This window comes from Parus major, chromosome 2 (assembly GCF_001522545.3).
Source record: "Parus major isolate Abel chromosome 2, Parus_major1.1, whole genome shotgun sequence".
NCBI classification, from domain to species: Eukaryota; Metazoa; Chordata; class Aves; order Passeriformes; family Paridae; genus Parus; species Parus major.
The window spans coordinates 34,858,154-34,881,244 of NC_031769.1; positions in this window are offsets into that span (position 1 = coordinate 34,858,154).

Below are 23,091 nucleotides of genomic sequence, written 5' to 3' on the forward strand. Positions count from 1 at the left end.
ATCACAGTTTAATCTTCATTGCAAAGTATACGGAGTGAAATCCTGTTCCTTCTGAAATGCACAGGAGTCTATCATTGAGCTCAATAGAGACAGGGTTCAGCCATGAGCTGAAGGTATTTCTAAACTGTAAGATGAGGCAGCCAGCACAAAATCTTATTAGCTAACATCAAACAATGCTTAGACAAAAAAGAATTTTCATATTCATACAGTTGTGCTGTTGGAGGTGTTTGCAGTGAAGGCACATTAAACACATTTACAAAGTCAAGCTTTATGAGCTCTGCTTCTGTAACTGTGTACATGTGCAGAATTAGATGCTATTAGAGCTGGACCTTTGTGATCTTTTCTTCTCCTGTAATGTTTATAATCTGTCGCTGATTAGCGAAATGTCCAACAATCCTAGAGCTGTCAAACATTTTTTTATTTGATTTTGTAGAGAAGCAGACAGTAAGAGACATGAGATGCTCCCTAAGGATTTTATCTGCCCAAGTTTTCTCCTCCTCCATATTTTGTCCTCAAGTAGTGATGTCCATGCATCTCTGCTGGTATTCCACCTTGCACCTGAGCTTTGGCGAGAAGGAATATCAGCAATAGTTCTGCTTCTCAGAACCTCACCTCTTTTTTATTTTAACTGTCTTTTTCCTGGCAGTTATGAAGCAGAACAAAGTATCGATGCACAGGCTTCAATAAATGCCTGAAGTGTAAAGAAATCTCTGAAAGGGATGGGTGTTTTCCTTCCATAAGGCAGACTACATAATCTGGAGCACATTCTTTAGCCAAGTAACATGCTGCGTCTCACTTTAAGAGAAAAGTAGTGTAAAAGCATCTCACCTTGTTTCATCACTATGTGTTTTTACAGTTGTTCTGTTGCTGCTTCAGATGTTGTAAAATGCACCAGTTCAGTCAACTGCTGCTTCAGCATGCATGAAAACAGGCATGGGAAATTCAATACCCTTCTAGGGTTTTTTTCCTTCCAAGCTCCCATCAGCCATCATTCCATCTCTTCACAAACAGCATCCAGATGTTAACAAACATACCAAACTTACTGCTTTTCAGTGGCACAACCTTTTTCTATTTAGCTGTTTCTATCATTTATTTTGTCTGCCCTGCAGCCTTTGGTGATTGTTCATATTCCCAGCTTACCACAAAATATGTTGCATGAGCATCAACCAAGGAATTCTTTTAATATGAACCAAAACAGTATTATTTGCTTCCAATCCAGGGAAATAGAACCTTCATTTAAATTTATGTTCCTTGGAGCTTTCACTAATATTTTTCTGGATGGGAAGTCAATGTGGAACATCACTCAATGTTCCAGTTGGATCCTAATAGTGAACTTCTATTTTCAGAGTTCCAAACAACTCAGCTCCAAAGAGACTGAGGATCTTTTAAATATTTTTTGAAAAGTGCTTCATTTGGTAGAAAATAAGTCTACATGCCATGAACTATAGGTTTTAAGATCAATAAAGGTCTGATAAGGTTGAGAAGTGACAAAAGTTGAATATACTGTGCCTTGCACAGGCTTTGCAGCATCACTGAACACATTAATGATTCTACACTTTAAAAAAGTTTCTGAGTTAAACTTATGGGCATGCTGGTCTGAACAAGATTCTTTCAGGTCTTTGCAAATGACAGTGAGAAAAATTTAAAGGAAATGCAATTATTTAGATAATGAAAATTATCATTACAGTCAGCCTTTAGAGACACCTAAAAATTCTGAGACCTGTGGGCTAGATTTTGCATCAACACTGTCCTTAGGTCAAAGGAGCTCCATTCTAGGTAAATGGGAGAGAAAAGGAAGAAAGAAAAACAGGACAAAGAAAGTTAAAGCAAAGGAATGACAGTGCTGTCTTTGAGCACAAGCCTTGTGCTCTGATCCAGAGCAGCAAGATGGGGAAGAAAAATTCACAGCAAATGTCTTGGTTACAGTCCCCTGCTCATGCCAGAGTTTCAGGCTTGCTACCTATTTTCCTATGAAAGCACCTCACTTTCCCCAGGAAATTATTTCCCCCTGCTGCAATCAAGAAAAAACTTACCAGCAACATGAAATGAGACTGCAACTCAAATGCAGTAGATGCTGTATTATGGCAGGCTAGACAGATAAGGTCAGTTGTGACACAAATGTGATTATGGGAAAGGCCTCCACTATTTTGGTTTGTTTTTACACAACCTGTGCTCTGCAGTTGGGTATTTATTTAAAGAAATAACGCATACAAAGTGATCGCTGACTGTATGCAGCAAAGGGCCAGATGTTATTGGGTTACACTTCCCTGGACAAGCAGCACTACAAGTCTGAGCAGAACTGCTTCATTAAAAACACAAGAAGTGAAAAACAACTCTAGGCTGTAACAGTGCAGTCACTGCCTATATTCCTACCCTCATTTATCTAACAGTGTTTACTACTTTTTCTCCCCAGGAGTAAGATTTCAAATAATTACTCTTTTAACTTGCAGTCTCAAAACTCTGTTCTTTTCTTTTATAGAAAGGCTCCATAAAGTCTGATTCTGTTCACTTCCTTTCCAATTACAAGGTCTTCTGCAAACTTGGTCATTCATACCCAAGAAACAGCTTGAAAGGAACCCCTATGAGAAAAAGTGTTTAGAGGTGATTAGCAAAGCCCATGAAGATATTCGGGGCAAGGTCCAGGTTTAACTTCAGCTACAAGAAAATATTGAGCTTTTATTGTCAAATTAGAATCAAAACCACAGAGAACCCACAGAGAAAACCAGCAATGTTCAGAAAATACTCTCTCTCTACCCCATAAAATCATGGCTATAAGCAGGGAAATCTCAGGACTCCTCAGCAAGATAGGAAAAACTGGATTTTGCCTCCTGGAATAAGGAATTTGTACTGGAAGTAGGGAAAAGTTTCCTTAGGGAAAATGAAAGAAAAAGCAGGCACAAGTGGGATGCAGAGCCAAAGAGCTGGGAACCTTTGAAATTGGCCTGTTGCTGTCCTAATGAGAGAAGGGAAAAGTTGTTGGTGACTGAAAATCATACCTCAGATACCCTATTGCTCTTCCTTCAGCCTTTGACAGCTCCCAAGGAAACAAACCAGGACTGCAGTACTTTTGTTTGTTTACTTCTGTTTGAGCTTGTTCTTCCTCTCCAGGGCAACTTTGACATTCAAAGGGAAGGTTCTGGCTACCTATTGCATTGAGTTTGTGCACAGAAAGATTTTGGTAGCAGAAGGGGGTACAGGGGTAGCTTCTGTGAGAAGCTGCCAGAAGCTTTCTGATTTTTGTCTGATGGATTCCAGGGAAGCTGACTGCAAGGTGGATCCACCACTGGTGAAGACCAAGCTCATCAGGAATGGTGGTAATGCCTATGGGATTACAGATTTAAGAAGGGAAAAATCCCCTTTAACTGCAGACAGAGAGAAGAGTGAGAACGTGTGAGAAAAAGACCTTTAGAAGTGACACTTGGTGTAGCTCCTTTGGCTTTGTTGCCATTTTGGTGCTTGCTGAGCACTAGTTGAATCTTGTTTATGGTAGACGTAGTTTTCTACCCCAACAGAGAAAGTCACTTTTCAATAAATCTGTACTGGGCCTGCTGTGTTCTGTATGTGAAATTGTTAAGCCAGTTCCTTCCCCATTCTGCGTTATCTACTTTATGTAAATGATTCATGGGCATTGATTTGTTGGTTTGCTTTTTTTGAGAGTATGTAGTTATACAAAGGACTATATAAAATATTCATGAGGTTCAGATATAATACACCTGCAGTGTGGTTGCATTACCTACCAAGTCTTACCTCAGTTAGACTATTTATTTTGGCTCTGTTTTCATAATGTTTCACTCTTTCAAGCCATGTAACTTTTTAAACAACAAGGAAATTAAGAAACTAAAGTCAATGAAGTATGTTCAAAGCTTTCACTTTTACTGATTTTACCCCTCCAGATATTCACAGATCACAAATCTTGATCTGATCAGAGCCAGATGGCATGAGTATACCTAATCCATTATACTAAAGGTTTTAGAGGGGATTACTGAGACAGTAAAAAGCACACATCAAAGTAGAAAAGAAGAAAAGTTTTCTTCCTCTTTGCACTGAAAGAAACAAGCCAGCTCTTAAAATGCACACAAAATTAAATCATTTAATGTAACAAATGCTTCTCTTAGTAGGAATGCCAATGTTAAATGAATAAAAAAACTAATGTATGTATAAGAAGACCATGAGATGGTGACACGAATGAGTTTTGCCAGACCCAAGTTTCATCTCTGCCTATCACTGCTCCCAAAGGGAACCAATTGTGCAGTTTTCATTCCATTATGCTGATGTATTGCTTTTGCTCCTTCAAGAAAGGGGAAAAACTAGACGCTTCACCAATTGAAAATAGTTTTGTTCTTAAAAAGTGATCATTTGGTTTGCCTACTTCATATTAGAATTAAGAACTTCCACTAGCTAAGGGCTTAAGCAGTACTTTTTGATGAATTGAATTGCATAATTATGCTAAATAATACTAAATAAATATTTCTAACAATGTTTTTGAAATAAACACTGAAAAGGTTTTTATATAATGACCTGCAGTTATGAGGAGCTGAGGGAGCAGATTCACAATCGTTCTTTGATTTAGGAAATTGAAGCATCAGGAAAACAAAAGACAGCTATGAACAATCAATGCATCACTACTAAGGGCTGCACAGAACCACGAATACAGCAACTTCCCAGCAGTGGGAAGAAGATGGAAATACTGCTGAGCACACTGTAGTCCACCAATGCCCAATCCTCCCCAGCCTGGCAGGATTTGTGGCCTACTCTGGTGGTGGGCAATGCAATCAGTCCCCAAATACCCTGCACAGCCATTAACCCCATACACAACAGTGAACCTAATGCCATTGGAAAGAGAGAATGGCTTCATTCAGTTTACAGGCAGAAATATTCATGCACCATTCATAGACTATTTGGTCTGAGTGGACATCCTTTTAATGGCCTACACATGAGTAGGATGAAAGACTAAAACCCTCTGTGCACTAGCTGCCTGCTCTTGAGTTTTTAACTTATGAACAGACATCAACTTATAAATGCTATCTACATACCAATTCTGGGAAGGATTTTTGGAACACTGCTCTGCAGTTGGGGTGGGAGAAGTACAGAGGAGTCACAATTTTTATCGGTTACATAAACTTTCATTTCTATTATTTCTAAATATGCATTTCTCTTTTCTTTTCTTTTTTTCCCCCCTACTTGCTGATGTTGATTTGGCATTGTTTTTATCTACACTAGAATATGTGGTTCCTGTTTTCATGGAAAGTTTTGCTTTCACATTTTTGGTAATAACAACAACAAAAAAACCCCATACTGCTTTCCTGGCACTAATCAGCCCAATTTATCATGACTCCAGAGCTAAGAAGTTGTGGCTTTGTTATGGGTACAGTTAAGCACACTCTTTTCAGTTAAGCATAATATTCATCCTGTCTCTCAGCTGGATTTTACTTTCAATATACACTACCTAAATCTAGAACAGCTTCTTGTAACCACAATCAGAATCTAGCCCAGCCACTTAATTCAGGAAAGGAACACAAAAATACCACAATACCATTCAATGTGACAGCATTGTTATAACACATTACATGCTAAAATGTTGTGGGAAAGAATGTGCAAGTAAGTTAAGACTTTCTGCTTTGTGCTGCTTTGGTGGGGCTTGACGTATACAAGCAGTGAGATCTGTCACACCAAGTGTGTGGTTGGAAGGTCAGCCCCCATATGTGGCTGGGCACATTCAGTAAGACTAAATTCCCTCCCTGGGAATTTTCCTTCCTCCATAGCCTGGAATGTACATGCAGGCACAGGGATTGACAGTGCTGTTGTCCTAAAAACCTCCTCCACAATTGCAGGCAGCAATTCTCAAAGCAGCCCACACAGTTGAGGTAGGACAGAGGCCACAGCCTGACCTGTTCCAACCCTCCACTCACTCTTCTCAAGTGCCAACACACAGATCAGGGTGATGTTCAGCCAGCGAAAGCTTGAGGCCATTTCTTACACCTCTTTGACAAGTCCTGCTACTCAAAATCCTGTGGGCAAGTGTGAAAAGTGACAGCAATAAAGACAATGAAGAAAGGTGTCCTCATGGTAAACAGCCCAGCCTACACCCATACTGTGAAGAATCTGTCAGTTTTTATGGAGCAATGAGAACTGGAGCCATCTCAACTGATTTTTGCATCCTTGATGTTCTACATTATCCAAGAGCTCTGTTCTACTTTCTTTAGTGGAACCTAACTTTATGTGATGCACCAGCACATGCATTTCCAGCTATGGCACAAAGCATTTAAACCTGCAGGGATCATCTGCTCCTCACTGTGCCTTGAAAACATGCTGCTGGTGTGCACATCTTCCCTTGCCTCACTGCATACTTTGAGGTTACTTTTGAAACTCTTGTCCTTTATCCCAGTCAGAAGGCCAATTCACCTCACATCATGTATCAGAAATGAGGACCAAATGGGGGCCTGACACTCTAGAATTCCTTCTATAATTTTCCAGTGCTGAGCCCTTAGGACTTCACTACACTGGAAACTGCGTGTGCTACTTATACTACTTTGTAGGCTTTCCAAAATAGCTGAAATAAGAATTAAATTAATCCTAGATGCAAGACAGTGAGTCCAGAATCATGAACTGTAAGATTTGGTAACAATTCTAGAGGGAATCATCCCAGTTTGAAGCAAAACAAAGCTTATCCAGCCTCTCCATGCTTGATCAGCTGGGGCCACTCTGATTACTGTTGGGGAACTAGTAGGGAAGAAAAACCAGAGAAATCTCTTTGTTATTATAGGGCTGACCAGAAAGGGAACCAAATGCCTTTGTTCCTTAATTTTAAGCAATTACAGCCCATTCCCCTTTTATTCTCTCTAACTGGTAATCAGCCATGTCCTGCCACCCAAGAATGAAACTGCCCTACAAATATGTTACACACTAATAAAGGAATTTGGTTTTTTCCCCCATCATCTCTGTCTTCCTATTTTAGGAAGCTGGATTTGGCTTTATTTCCCTGCCCTCCTTGCCAGCAAAATTTGTTCTTTTCCCTGCCCAATCGATACCTTGAGTACATTTCAATTCCTTGCCATGTTTCTCCCCCTTGCCTATCGCAAACCTACTATTTTGCATTTGTTCTTTTAATTATGGTTTCTATATTTTTCCCTAAAACAGGCTGCCATGAACTTAGTAACAGCATTGCCATAAATGCAAAAACAGTGTTTAATGAAGTAAGTGAACAAGGAGACAAACTCCAAGGAGACAAAACTGCAGCTACACAGCCCACAGTGAGGAATGTCTCTAAATACTCATGAATAAACAAGCTGTAAGGGAAGTAAGGGCATTCAGTCAACGAAGATGGATGAAGTAACAGTTTCTTCGTCTCAACTGCTTGGCATTTAATATATCAGTGAGATGGCAGCAAGCCTTGGCTTTAGTACAGCTTGAGCCTGCAAGGATAACAGTTTGTACCTCTGCCTTTTGGGTGCCACAGTTACTCCTGGTCAGACAGTAGTGTGGGAATATTTGCAAGGTTTTGCCTTGAGAATGAAGGAAACAAATTATGGCATGCAATTGTCAGATTCCAAGGTTATACAAGTCACAGAATTGTAATATTTATTGTTCTTTTTTCTCTAAATGGACATCAAGTAGCCTTGCACTTTGCTGAGCTAACCTTTGTCTTCTGCTCAAAAGAGGATCTTTGAACTTTTTGTTCAATAATACAACTCTTCAACATATTGTAATGTGCCTCACATGAATCACAGCAGCTGAGTAAGAGGTAAGGACCCAACACTGACATCTTATCTTCTGTTAGAATTAGGCAGTTATAAACAAGGACAAAGCAAAAGTTACAAAGTTAGGCAAGGAGCTTGTCACCCTGCCAGCGTCCAACTGGAAGAAGCTTTCTTCTTGGAATACAATTTAAACAGATGTATGGATTCAATTAGCGCCCGCCCAATATGAATGGTGCATAATTTACATTTACGTCAAGCTGCCCTATAAATCTGATAGCTTTACAGTCATCTGCCTGTGAGTACCTTTCCCGCCATTCTGACTGGCTGCCAACATGTTTTGGCTATTTATGCAGTGAGAAACAAAGGGAGCTCTTTTTTGGTTCCTATGTCCTTTAATTTTAGTTTTGGGAAGAAAGCTCATTAATTTTCCTATCCTTCTTCCCCTGCAGTCTCTTTCAGAGGGAAGAAGAGGAAGGGGAGAAAGAATATGAGAAGAATAGCAGAAGGTGGAAAAAAATGTGAATGTCTCAAGCATGTCCTCATGACTTTAAAATGCTAGGAAAGAAGGATCACTATTTCCATTTCACTCCCCTCCTCCAGTTTCAAGCACTCTATGGGAGAGGAGATGATGACATTAAGAAGTGTATCACGAACAGCTGAAGCAGGAATATTGACTGTGTCTGAAACATCAGATAGGTTTTCTCTGTCAAAGATTTAGGAGTTGTGATGTAAAGCCCAACCATTTCCTTCTCCCATTTCACTGCTTATTTATTCCTAATACAATGTACAACAATCTTTGGGGGAAGTGTTTCTCTCCATTGATTCTCCAGAGATCTCTACTTACAGCCATATTTAAGTATCACTCATGTAATGCACACAATGCACCTCTAACATTAGCTGCTCTCCTTTCTTTTGTTCCCTAATTGATCCAAGGAAAGCAAATGAGGTAAAGGCACATTGCAAACAACAGCTGTTCATTGAGTTGACAAGAACTTTGGCAAACTCAAGTTGAACAGGAGACAAAATTTTGTATGAGGGCAAAAATTTTGTATGAGGACTCAGTGCTGTGACACTCACAACAAGACATGAAAATGAATTTCAAAACATCTAAAAGATTTTATAGTAGGTAGCCACTAAACAGGCAACAGCTGAGAACTGTTTGTATTAGTGAGTGATGCAAGAGAATTAATTCTCAAAGGAATCAGGAAAAGTATGCTCCATGGCATTCTTGGCAAGGTAATGCTGGCAGTTCAACAGGTAATTGTAGGGAAGGGTGGGGGCTTTTATCCCCTTTTGTCCTATACTCCTACAAAAAGAAAAAAGAAAATCCAGGGAATATTCAGACACTTTTTTAAAAAAAAGTTGTCATCTATGGTTCATTTGAAAGTGGTTCATATATTCCAGAGAAAAAACCTTGGCTGGAAAAGTCACAGCTGTATGTCACTAAATCTTTTCATTACAAACCATCTCTTCTGATACAAATTAGAGCTCAGATCTTGCAAAAGGTCTGCCCTATAATGAGAAGAAGCCATGAGTGCTCCTGTCCAGAAAAATACTTTGGGCTGAGGTTTTATTTCCAAGCAGAACTTTGTCCAGATTTTCAGAGGGCACAAGTACACCCAAGGCAAAGCATCTGGCATGAGTTCTGGCACCCCCACACCAAGTGTGGTGTGGTTCTGTAGCATACCTGGGACAGCATCAGGACCTCCCAGGGTCACTGCTTCCACTTCTGTTCTCTTGCACAGATAGTTTGCCACTCTCTATCCACAGCATCTGCTGTTTGTCCCTTGTCAGATCCTCTTCTCAACCCTGAACTCAGAAGACAGAGGCCGTCAGACAAAGCATAAATCACCCTCTCACCTGAAGCTGCAAGGCTCAACCCTTTCACAAGGCAAGCACCTGAGCACTGACTTCAGCTGAGAGGCCACTACAGTAGCAATCTAATAATGTCAGCTCATTCAGCTCAGAGCTTGGCAAAACCACATCACTTGTCCCTTGCATGCCATAGGGTATCTTCTGATGTTCAAGGCTGCTTGCAAGGAGGCTTGATTCCAGAGTCTGGCAAAGTTGGCTGTCAAAATGATTGTCTGGGCTTTTAGCCTACGTTTTCCATTTGTATTTTTCATGTTTATACTAATTTATGCATATAAATAAGCTATATGTACCCATTAGCTTTTCTACATTTTAATAGCTAAGTATTTCTGAGTGAAAATTAAAGAGATGTTAATAACATGGCAAAGCTAATTAAACATTGAGTATGTTGCTATGTAGCTAGCATTTTAAGAAGAACTACAGCTGCTGTGATGGGATTTCATTTATGTACAAGAAAGCAGCCTCTTAAAACAATCAGAAATAGTTCGATATTGTATTTTTCTGAATAATCTCTTTCAGCTGTCTAAATAATTTAAAAAATCTGATGGGAGAAAAATCAAGCCATTTAACAATTGTACAAGAAAGCTTCAATTTATACAAAGAGGTAAGGCTTTTTCTTCTTATGCCCTAGATGATTGTTGTTGCAATAATGCTATATACTTATGATGGATCTGGATTAAGTAATCCAGTCTTAAACGGACCAAAAAGAGATATACACATATTAATAAGAGCACAGATAAAGCACATCAGCGGATATGCCAAGGATCTCTCAATTGCCAAATACAGAGACAGGGAGTATCTTTAGAGTTCAGTATATAGCTTCTCTGAATGTTAACAGCAAGCACAGACAGGCAATTTAAACAGACTTAAGCAGCAGGCAAGCTATACTGCACTGCCTCAGCTGCCTCTCCTGCTAAGGATCCTGTAACATCATGTGAAACACTTATTTTCCTATTCTTACTTTACAGAGTAGATCAAATTCTGAAATATAATTTTCCATATGAAATGTAATTGCCAACTGTAACTCTGTTAATGTAGCACTGCAAAGTTCTACTTCTTTTTGTTATATCCATGTCAACCATTAACTCTAAGCCTTTCCTTTTTTAGATTACAGTGTCCATAAACTCTTTGAAACTTACGACAGCTTGTTGTTCTGCTGAAGTATCACAACAGTTATACTACAGCTGTACTGACCCTGGCATCTCATGTTGTGCCTTCCAATAGCTGTGCAAACTTTAGTGGGTTTACACAACTTAAACATCTGCAATTTATACAGCTCAGTAGACAAGATCATTACACAGTTGAATGCCTCCAAGCATCACTTAATCTAGGAAGAAATGGTTAGTAAAATTAAGTATGAAAACCAGATATGGCTGTATCCACAGAGGAGTCAGTTCTGAAAAATGGCATAGTGGCTACATTAAAATGGAGAAAAGTCATAATTTAAAGCCATACTGCCTTTGAAGGAGAAGCCTCTGTTACAGCAATGGCACATAAAAGGATAGAAACAGATCCCATAAGCTCAGTGTTATTGAGACTGTGAATTTTTGGATGGTTAAAAAAAAAAAAAAGAATATATTCAATCAGGCTGACACACAGCACTCCCAACTTCTACAAAATTGCCCTTGGAATAAGATGTTGGCACACTACATTTGAGCAAAAGCAGACTTTCAGAATGGGATAAAGCACTGTGCCATTTAGAATAGAAGCAACAAAGATTAGATGCAGCTAACTATGATGTCTTATATAAATAGAGTCAAGCAGGTTATATCCCAGCCTTTCAACAACCTTCCCTCTTCAGACAGTCTGTCACTCCTATGACATAATAGGGAAACCTCCAGATGGGAGTAACATTTTCCTATGATGATTTTTACTACAATCTCAAGATTCATTGCAGGGTTATTTCCACTGATTGCCTCCCACAGGTCAGAACCATCCAGTTAAGATGTGCATCTAAAATAAGCATCGCTGTCATATTCCCCAAGGCAACAAAACATAAGGAAGATTTTGCCAAGATGAAAAACAAACAAAAGACCCCAACTGAGACTAAAAGTCAACATGCAAAACCTGTTAAATGGCAGCCCTATATAAAAAGACTGACATGAATCCTGCATCTTAAGATTTATGCTCCTAAATTTGGGTCTTTGACTCCTGAGTGAAAGATTTTCTTTATGAATGTCTTTAAGGAACTGACAATAGAAGTAGTGGTCAGAGATGATGGTTTGCTTAAGCACAGCACTTTTTGATAGAGAAAGCCACCATCTATAGCTATATGAGAAGAGAGTGCAGCTGCTGAGATGATGCCTTGAATGGATTGCAAGGATGGCATCTTCCACAGGATAACAAGAGACAACAAGTGAGGTCCCATTATTGTGACTTGCAGCCTTGTGAGATGATAGATGATGGGTGCTCAAATGATAATTTTGTACAGAGTATTTGCCTTGAACATACAGAGAACAGAACTTAAACACTTTAACCTGAACTACAGTCATCTTTATAAACCTCCCTCACTACATACTTGGCAGTAGATCTTCAGGCCCTCTGGCTTGAACCTCTAACCTATGAGCTAGGAAGCTCACTGGCATGACATGTAAGGGTGCAGAGGAGCCAGATTTTATTTTTCTCAGCTCCACTCCTGAAGCTTGCAGAAGAAGCAAGGCAAAGAAATACAGTCCAAAGAGCAAGCATATCTCTTAAATGAGGATAGAAATGAGGCAGATTGTTTCATCTAAAAAAAGTAGAAATACGATGGATGTCCCTAAGCTTTGGTGAGGCACTAGCAAAATAAGCGTAAAAAATTGTACTGTTAGAACCAGTCGATGTACGGTATCCACTCTCTTATTACAGAGTTAATCACCCAAAGCCCAGACCATGAGAAACAGACTAATTCTGGACTTGAAGAGACACAGAGGGAATCTAGCAAGACTTCTTCCAAAAACACAAAATGCTGCTCAGGTGAGCAAGCTAATCTTTGATTCAAAGGCAACAAAATGAAAGATTTTTTTGCATTAGGATTGAAAAAAATTATGTATATGACTTACGCTTCTGTGCAAAACATTAACAAAATGACCACACTGTAGCAGTGAGCCTAAATATAATTTTCATTAGAAATGTCATACAGAGTCATACTGAGACTATGTCTGACAGTAGGCTACAGCTTAGCAATTGTGGGTCTAAATCATTTGCAAGAAAAGTAGATATGTAACAAGCAATTCCCATTAGCCCAAATTAAGAACTTGAAGAAAAAGAGTGTTAAAATAAAATACCTACTGTGAAAGCTATAGAATGAGACTGTGATCCATATTTAACAGTCTTAAATTAAAAGACACCAGAGAATTGCTGGTTGCCTAATGCAACTTTGTTTGTTAGAATGCTGAAAGCAAGAGTATCTGCACTGTTACAAATTTATGTTTGAGTTGGTGAGGATTTAGAGAGCTGTAAACAGGCAAGATAAAACCCTGCATCTGACTAGGAACCCCAAGAGCTCTGAGTGTCCTGGGAATGATTTTGTGCATATGACTCATAATACTCAAATATCTGTTTTTTCACAAGACATATATATATATATAACATAAAAAAATCCACTGCAACTGAACTTGATGTGTCAAAAACTTCTTGTTCCAGGAAAAGTGTGAGATAATTAGGTACAAGACCATTCATTCTACATGATGGGCAATAAGGTGCCAGGCCATGTCAGCTATCCACTCTGGCATGGCATGGCAGGGCAGGGCACAAATGGACTTACTTGATCCAGCAGCAAGATGGCAAATGTTCTTAGGGAGACCAGAAGATGATACAACGATGAGCAGAACATACCCCAGAGCCTGAGCATAACAGGCCCTTAGGTTGTTCCTACATGTCTGGAATTCAGCATCACATCAAAGTGGATATTACATTACTATCATTTACATGTTTGTTTTAGGCACCATGTAAGTAAATTTTCAGCCTTAAGAAAATGACCTGGCAGGAACCGATCTCCCGTTGGGCAGTGTTTATTATCCGGGACTGAGATGCAGGGTATAGCCCCAGCAAATGACAGACAGGAGTCATTTTCAAGCTGTACAAGAGCCCCTGCTCTGCCTTAAGGGAGAGTCTCACTGAGCAGTAAGTGATGGGAGACAATTATCCTTTTCCATTTCCACATGACAAAGCACACAGGGACATTCTGCAGTATTAATTTTTGACAAACTCTGTACAACAGCAATTACAACAGAATATAAGAAATCAGTTGCTTTGTATTGCTAGGATAAATTCATTCACAGAGCAGTCAAAAAGCAACTTGGAGATATGTCAGTGATCTCCTACCTTAGGAAAAGCATCAGGGCAATAGAGATTTCTATTCCAGAAAAAACAAACACAAAACCAAACAAAAACCCAACAAAACAAAAAGAAATGGAAAAGCCAAAACAGAAATCAAAAAACCACACCCAGTGTAACACTGAGATGAGCTTAGTAGAAGAAATGAAAGTATATTTTGCCTGGCATAAGTAGAGAGTAGCTCAAGGTAATGTAATGATTTGGCTGGAACCTTGGCGTTTCCAGTTGGAAACCCAATCTCACATCCACTGAAAATCATGGAAAGACTTCCAGACATAAAAGTAGGTGAGATACAGACCGAATCCTTAACCAACACAAATGGGGAACAAGTTGGTAGATAGTATTGGTTTGCAACAAGGAAAGGTTCCCTAAAAGAAGAAATTCCTGTTGCAGGAAAATATTTTTCTTCACCATTATAATTTTATTTTGATTTAATGAGCCATTAGATTAACTTTAAAGGCACTACAGTACATCTCTGTGCAAACAGAATATATACCATGAAACATTTGTTCCTGTAGGTAGTTGCTCATCCCTAGATGAAAGCTTCAGAAGAGTTTTCCTCACCACCCTTTACTCTTTTCAAAATTAGTGACAAGCAGTTTCACTGCTTGTAGTAAAGCACTCTTTCAAAGAGTATTTGCCTGAATAAATCTGAATGTCTCATTAGTTTTGTAGATTGGGTACAGTTTAGTTGTGTTTGTCTGAGTCTTTGCTGTTTTCTCCAGACTTAGAAAATCCAGGAGCTGACACTTTGAAGAGTCTTTGCCAAGCAGGAAAACTTCAAAATACATTTGACTAAACTGACCACATGAAATTAATACATTAACAACTTGGAAGAGAATAACTTACTCATACACAACTTAGATATTGTTGCAACATGATCTTTTGAGCAGAAATATATGAAAGGTTGTTAAACCTACATTAAAAGAAGCTCTTGGCCCAGGACCCTCCATCAGCACTGCTGTACTAAACATCTGTCTGGAGACATGTGGACACATATCAAGTGCCCAAAATGTGTCCATTATACCCAGAGCAGAAACCCTTTGGCACCAGAAGGGAAGCACCCTCCAAATTGCCATCTCACCACCTCTGACCTGTACATTAGCCTTCATCTTCATCTGACAGTAGTAACACAGCTCCATCCAGGTTTCGGAGAAGCCACCCCTTGCAGACCACCCTCCTTCCACACTGCTACAAGCACTCATGCATGCACAACAAGCCTGGACACTACTGGGTCAGAGGAAAAAAATACCAGAACAAAGACTGTTGCTGCCTAGCACACCAAGCCACACCTTCAACAGCACTAGGAGAGGCCATCCCAGCAGTTTCAACACCCTCTTTCCATATTTTGCAAACCAGGAAGAAGAGGGAAACCTGGCTCTGCACAAGACTGGGGATATTCAGCTGTGCAGGCAACACTTGACCCTTTAGCTTTCAGATTTCAACTACAACCAGCCATGCCCCATCATGGGACAAGATGTCATTTCTTCAGCTGTCCAACTGATAAGCCAGTGCCACTGTCACATACGTGCTGATGTTTCACACCAGCTGCTGCCTAGGTTGCCACACTGCCACCCAGCACTTGCACGGATAGTAAGAATAATGTGTGATTGAGCATTGGGAGCAACAGCTCTCAGTAGAATTCAACAAGTTTGCCCCTTACTTTATACATTGCCCAATTCCAAACAGAATCACAAATCTCCCTCTGTGAGCCTAAAGAGTTGCCATCACAAAAACAAACAATATTTTCTGTTTACCACAGCTGTAGGCTTCAGACACATAGCCTGGCACCCGGTCACTAAACACACCCCTCACATCAACTGAGGCAACAGTTCCAAATAAGTTTACTGCTGCTTTTTCCTTTGTTTGTAACTCGTTCTTCTGCCTCAGTCCTTCCTTGGCATGAAGCAGTGATTGAGCAATAGCACATGCATCTCATATTTCCACTGCCACAGGTTCAACAAAGAGCACAAATCACAGAGATAGATTTATCATGGCTGCAAACCTCTCCAAGCCTGGGCTGCAGTTCCTCAGTCTATGAACAGCTGCATTTCTGACCTACAGACAGCCCCTGCATCAAGAAATACAAAGTATCCAGCATTATTTACTAACACTCATCAATACCCTTCCGGTTTGAAGTGTACCCTCTTAGCCACGGCGGGCATTTTTTCCAAAAACAAAACATTGAGTATTGGGAAGCAATGGCGAGATCCTCACATACAACAGGCTCCTCACCACTCCACACCATGCCACAGGAGTAGAGCAGCTGAGGTAGCCTGAGAATCTGTGGATTTGCTTTAAGCTCAGTGGAAACAGAATACAGCCAGGCACAATCCATTTTAGCACACTTTATATAAGTGTGTCAGGAAATAGAGGAGATGACAGAGTCCTGTGGTAGTGATTACCATCTGCAAGGGAGAGGAACAAACTGCACAGACCTCTGATCATTTGCAGGAATAATGCTTGTGACAATATAGACCTAGGAATTTTTATTACAATCTCTGTATAAATTATGTGATTTCATCATGTATTATCTAGTACTGTACTGTTAGAAGGAAACATTTTAAGCAGCAGTATAGACTACTGTTTTAAGAGGTGAACAAGTTCATCAGCAAGTTTGAAAGATTTCAACTTCTTGTGAACATCACTTTCATCCATGTAAAAGCTTTAAAAATTACAGTGAACAGCAAGGAAATAATTACATATTGCAGAAGAACAGATAAGATTTCATAGATGTTAACAGCCACACTGAGCTGTAACAGCATATCACAAGCTCTTTCCACAGCACTCTGAAGGTCCTTGTTCATGATCTACATTGGAAGAACCAGTGGAGGATCAGTAAACAAATGCCTACTATGTTGAGACATCCTAGCCATTTTGAGCCCCTTTGCAGAAAACATCTTCTGGCGGCAAATCCATTCCACAAGTAAATCTTTCTTTTTGAGGAATTTGTCATTCCCAGCTACAGGAAGTTCACATCAGTCAGTTCCATCTGCATCTGGCTGTTAGGTCACTTTCTTGTACAGCTTTGCAAAAGGGCCTCATTCTGGCTGTTATGATATCTGATGCTACACTACTCTAACTGGAGACTCAAGGTATGATATCCAGATCCAAGCAGGAAGCACCTACCCCTAAACATAAGCATCTCCTCAATTTGCTGTCCACAGTAATTCCAGCCTTTACACAACCACTGCTAAGGTAAGATTGGCATTGCAGGGATGCTGTGTGAACATTTGACATAACACAGGTCCTGTCTGCAGAAGGTAGAAATCTAAACAGACAGAAATGTAGGAAATGCACAAGTAAGTGATCCACCAGCAAAGGCTAAATAGGAGTAGGGAAGAGTCCACATCTCCTCATATCCCACTTTTGTGTGGTTTCCAGGGCACTGTCACCATTCACTAGACCTTTCTGAAGCAACTTCGAAGGAGTTTGCTAATTCTCTACCTTCCTCCATGTACAGAGCATACCACAAGGCATATGCTCCAGTGTTGTTTACAGAGTAACAAGTAACAGAGCAGTCTGTACAGCTTCCAAAGGAATTCTTGGTCGCTTACTCTGCGGTTACCATTAATACCAATATGTGTTTCCTGGCTACCACTCCTTGCAATGTTTATACACCAAGAACAGACGATCATTTCACAGAAACCAAAGAGCCTAAATGAGTGCAGAGACTAATTTCCATACAATAAAAAACTTGGTGCATTACATTACCAGAACAGGTTAAATTCTCAAAGCATTTTAAGTATTTAAGAAATATGCAGAGGGGGTTACTTATATGTAGGCACATAATTTCTACCATGTTAGGAATGCCCATCCATTCATTTTTAAAATTAAACTCTAAGAAGGTAATCTGAAAGATAAGGCTGAAATCTGCCCTTCCTGCATGATTCTATAATTAAGAAAAAACTTTGTGAAGTATTTGCAAGAAGTCCCACACTAACCAGCTACTTTTACATGGACAACAGCTCTTCCACCAATAATTCATACTAGTCAAATTTAAGGAGGTCTTGCTTAAAGAATCCCATCCACAAACTATTAAAATATTGGTAGCAATGAGACAGTTTCATACCCACCTTATTAGGTTTTGGGGCTGTGTATTGCAAGCCACTACCTAATGTAAAGTTTATTCTTTGCTTTGGTAGTGTTTCTGAGAGATTTTTCTTTCCCTTTCCCCTCTTAATAAAACATAAAAAGAGGTGAAACAGAGATTAGTCATATCTGAGACATTCCAGCATATTCGTTTGCCAGCCATTAGTAATCTGAATTCTGTGTAAAGTTCCCACTATAAAAGTAAAATGCAGGCAGATTTTGCCAAAGCTTGCTCAGATAAAGAGGGGATCCTTGAAGTTCTTTGCAGGAGCCAAGCAAAATGCATTAGCTTGCACTCTCAGTATGTAGAGCCAAGGGGAAAACAGAGACCTAGCCTCATACATTGGCCTTGTGCCCTTTCCACACCATAAAATTACTACGGCAACATGGAAGAGATGTTCTCCATTCCCTGCTGAAACGTCACATTGCTTGTATTCTCATTTCCAAAATCCTCTGCTTTACTAACAGGCATAAATGTATTGCTTCTTTTTGGATGCCTGTATATGTCCAGTGTTTCACTTCCTTAATTTGAACTTTGACAGCTTCCATACTGTCAATGAATGCACTGAAAGTGATGCTGTGGAAGAGGGTGAGAAAGAGAATGAGGTACAGCTCCGTGTGTGATATGATCTACAGAATTTCCTACTGCATGCAGTAGGAATAAAAGTAGTCATTAGTGAGATGAGGTATAAATTTTACACTCCTGTAGTCAGTTACTCAGCTGATCTTTCCAGAGTCTTGGAAAAGTGTACTGCAGCTATGCATATATATTATACTTAATGATGGCCATTAAGTCTGCAGTCACAAGGTTCAGTCTGCCTTTTGCAGCTAAATTCATACTGCAGCCTCCTAGATTTTGTAATAGTTACTGACATGGTACAAAATAATACTCCTGTGGAATCATGACCCTGATTAGTAAAGGGGTAACTGCACTCCCTTCTTCATCTTCATTGGTCCCTGTGGATTTATACTAACAATAAATTTGTTTCATTCTTTGAAGATGAAAGGTGCTATAAAGTGCACTTTATTAAAACCACTATAAAGATGTGTTATTTTTGCTCATATACCTGCTGAGTGATGGTTTCCAGAAGTCTAACAGCACCACTTGAACACACACACTCACTTTACCTTCTGGTTTGGAGAATTCCTCTTAAAATGTAAGCCACTTTCCCAGCTTTTGGTGTACAACTTCTTCAGGACTATAGATCAGCCTTTCTATAACCCAGAAAGCTGAGCGAGGATGCAGATTTACTGTAAGGTAGAAGTGATAGTCTTAATAGATTGAAATGATCCAGCAGACCAGGTTCATAGCCAGATACTGGTCTTGACTCTTATCTAGGCCATGAACTGGTGGGTTTGGTTTCATATGTGGCAGTGCAAATTTTCACCATCTTTGACCCCAATTAACAGTCTCCCATGATGATTGTAGTGATGATCTCTTTCCCTGTATCTTGCCTTTCCTTACATAGGAAAAGTCTTGAGAAACCCGCAGGACCATTTATTAACATCTACTGAAAAATTTCTTCCCTTTATTTTCCCTTTGGTGCAGAATCTCTGAATCACTGTTTCCCAAAACTGTATGCCAAAACTCACATGGACTTATTCATTGGAGGCTGATGACAAAAATGTTAGTGCTAGTAAAAGAACAGCCCAAGTTCCTAGTTCACCTATCATAACATAAATCTACAGTCACAGGGGTCTTCAGAAAAGGATGCTATCCCCAGGTATGCATCTTAAAAAATTTTCCCCTACCAAAATTGTCTTTTTCACATTTTCAGTCTCTCGCTGTACAGATCCTAGGAGTGTGATTTCTGAGAAGCATTCAATACCCTCAGACAAAGACTTTATTCAAATTACTAACAGTAGGCCTGCCTCCTTTTCTCATCATTTAACAGCTCTGTTAGTTGTTTCAATTTCTGTGAGCCCTAACTTCCCAGATGGCTTCTCAGACTGCATTGGCTAACCACTTTCACAAACCACGTATCCCTACCTATGCCTAGAGAGCCTTTTCCCTAAACAGAAAAAAAATAACAGTAATAATAGCTTTTTTTAAGCCAAAAAAAAAAAAAAATGAAACCACAGATCAAGACTTAACATGAAGAAGAAAGGAGTCAGGGAAAAATCACTATGATTAGCTATCACTAATCACTCAGTTATCTACCACTAATCATATCAGTTATCTAGTACCATATGCAGCAATTAAGTAAGAGAAGAAAATAATCTTTTACTTCAGTCACAAACACAGAAAAAAATAAACCAGAATAATCAGTAACATATCACAGTTTATGTTCTTGTGCAGCTCAAAGCATGTCCAGAGTTTGGTGAATGACAGCAGCTTTCCTGGCACTTGACAGTCACAAATTCCTGCCTTGATTACCTTTGCAACCTGGATGATATTTTTGCAGATATATCTTTTAAAATATTAACTCACTACTATTAACAACCTGTCTTGCTTGTGATCAGAGTAATAAAACTGTTCATGATTGCTCCTATTGCCTCTTACTTGGCAGTCAGAGGTGACCACAGCCTCCATCTTCTATCACCTCTGTCCATTTTCTAGGCTGCTAAGAAGTCAGAAGTTTCAAAGATTTAACCTGTTGCTATAACAATCCTAGTTCTTATAACTTGGCTTCCAAAATCCCTGTTTCTTGCCTAAGTTTCTGTCATGAAGAAGGCTCAGAAAAATCACACAGAAAACTCTTGAAAACTATAAGGCAGGAGGAGACTTTTCTTGTAGTGAGTGTCCCTTGTAGCTCTGTACCTCGCCTCCTGCCAAGTCTATGTTTGGAAAGGACACTCCTTTCCTTTCTACCAGAGCAGTTCCTTTGGAAACACAGACTTGCACAGGGAATGCAGTAAATTACCAGATATCTCAGCTGTCTTGCGTCTTCCTTCCACTCTGTTATTCTTTTAATGGCTTGCCAATGTGAAGATATTTTCATGAGACAGTAAACAAAGGGGTCTCATGTCCCTAGCAGATTTCCTTAATCAAGGTAGTTTGATATCATATTATAAGGCCAAGAAAACAGCTGATCCAAAACAAACCCAGATCCAGAGTGATGGTCACAAAATGGAAATACATCTCTCTAAGTTGCAGGCATTAATGAGCAGCTTCCCAGAGTGTCACTGTTAACCAGAAACATATATAGGTAGCAAGTTTTAAAAGTATATTAACATATTAAAGTCATATATTTAATATTCAGTTCTGTACTGCTAAAGGAATGAAAATAGGAGGTTTTATCTACTGGAGGGGGGGAAAAAAGGCAAAAAAGGAAGTATCTTCAGCAGTTAGTTTACTCCTATCTTTAGTATCCTATCTCACACAAATCAACCAGAGTACATAGGACAGGATGGTAGAATAAAACACATGGAAATGTATGAGAGTAGATGGGGTTGATTTTATTTTATATATTTATATTATTATATGTACACACACACACATAGCATATATGCAGACTGAAGTTCTATACACATACATACGCAGGTATTTCCTTTCCATCTCTTGCCCTAAATTCAATCCTGCTTTTAAATGCATAGCCCACACACAGCTCCCACAGATACCAGTGACAGTGCACATGCCCATCTCTGGGCTAAAACTACTTTATTTAGAACATCTTAGGCATGAAGCTCAGCTTCCTTTTTAATACTACTTTATATTTAATCTTTATTTACTCTGTGTGAATACTGATGATTCTAAACAAATTTAAAGAAAAGCACAGGGTTTGTTTTGGATTCCTAACAATCATTTTCAAGATCTACATCAATACATATGGTCCCATATTTTACAGAATATCCATCCCACCATGAGCTAAACTTCAACAGGGCAGGGAGTGGGGGTAGGAGTCTAGGCCTTTATTCTTGAACATAAACTTTTACATACACACAGCTGAACTGCATCATAACTTTAGTGTTAACTCTTGTGAATGTACTGTGTTTTTAAAATTGGTGTTTTAGAAACAAAAAGAACTAATAAACGAAACAGGCTCACAAAAGTGACTATTTTCCACTTTCCTCTCCCAAACAGCTAAAGAATATAAGTCTTGTTTGAGAAATATAAAGAAAAGTCATAGGTCCCACTCACACACCTGTTACATTAATACAGCTTACTTTCATTTGCTCTGTGTTTTCCTCATATTAAAAATGAAAGCACAAAAAAAAAATATCCACTGTAGCCTTACCTCACATATCCATCCATTTACTTCAGCTCCTCCACTGTAATAACATTCCCAAACATGCCCTCTGTGCTCTCAGTTCATGCACACTTGCTACCCAGCTACAGGTCATTAAGCTGCACACCTGCAGTGACTTAACTCATGCTTTCCTCAGCTCTGAACTGCCCCCAGCTAGAGTGAAATCATTCACTCTTCACACTCTCATTAAATGTTGTCTTCTCCTCATGATACTCTGTGCCAAATTCACTGATAAATCCAACCTGCAATACTCAGCAGGTAACTGAAGAGAAACTATTTATTATACCAGCTACACACAAATATGTAACTATTTAGGAGGAATAAAAAAAATGGTAATTTCCAGTTTAGGTGATGTGGATGACCATTGCCTTGAAACAGGTGCAATCTGTACATAACCGCATATGACTAAGCGTTTAAATGTGTGAAGAGATGCCAGAACCATTTAAAGATTTTTCTCTTTACTAGACACCATTTTAACTAAAAATACTTATTATGGGGACAGGCTTTGCATATGAATATTGCAGTTTTAAATGCTGTCTGTATTAAGAGTCTCTGAGAGACACATGTTATTTATGTACCACTTGTATGTCCAGAAAGAAACGGAATAGACATGAAGTTAAGCTGCCCACCAGCTAAAGAGTCCTTGGTGGGGAAAAAAGGCTTTGCTGTGGGTACTTTTAGTATCATTCAGGTTTTTTGAGATTTCTGTTTGCAAATGGTTTCATGGCTTGTTCCATGGAAGTAAATTTCCAACCATAAATGAAACTCTACAGGCAGAGATCCCCAGGGGAGTACCCATCATGAAGAATTCTTTCTTATGACCTTCCATCCATAGGGCTGAATTTATCTTTGTTGTAACACTACTGGTGTTAATACCACATGAAGGATCAATTTCCTTTATGGCATTTGTTTCATTTTTTAAA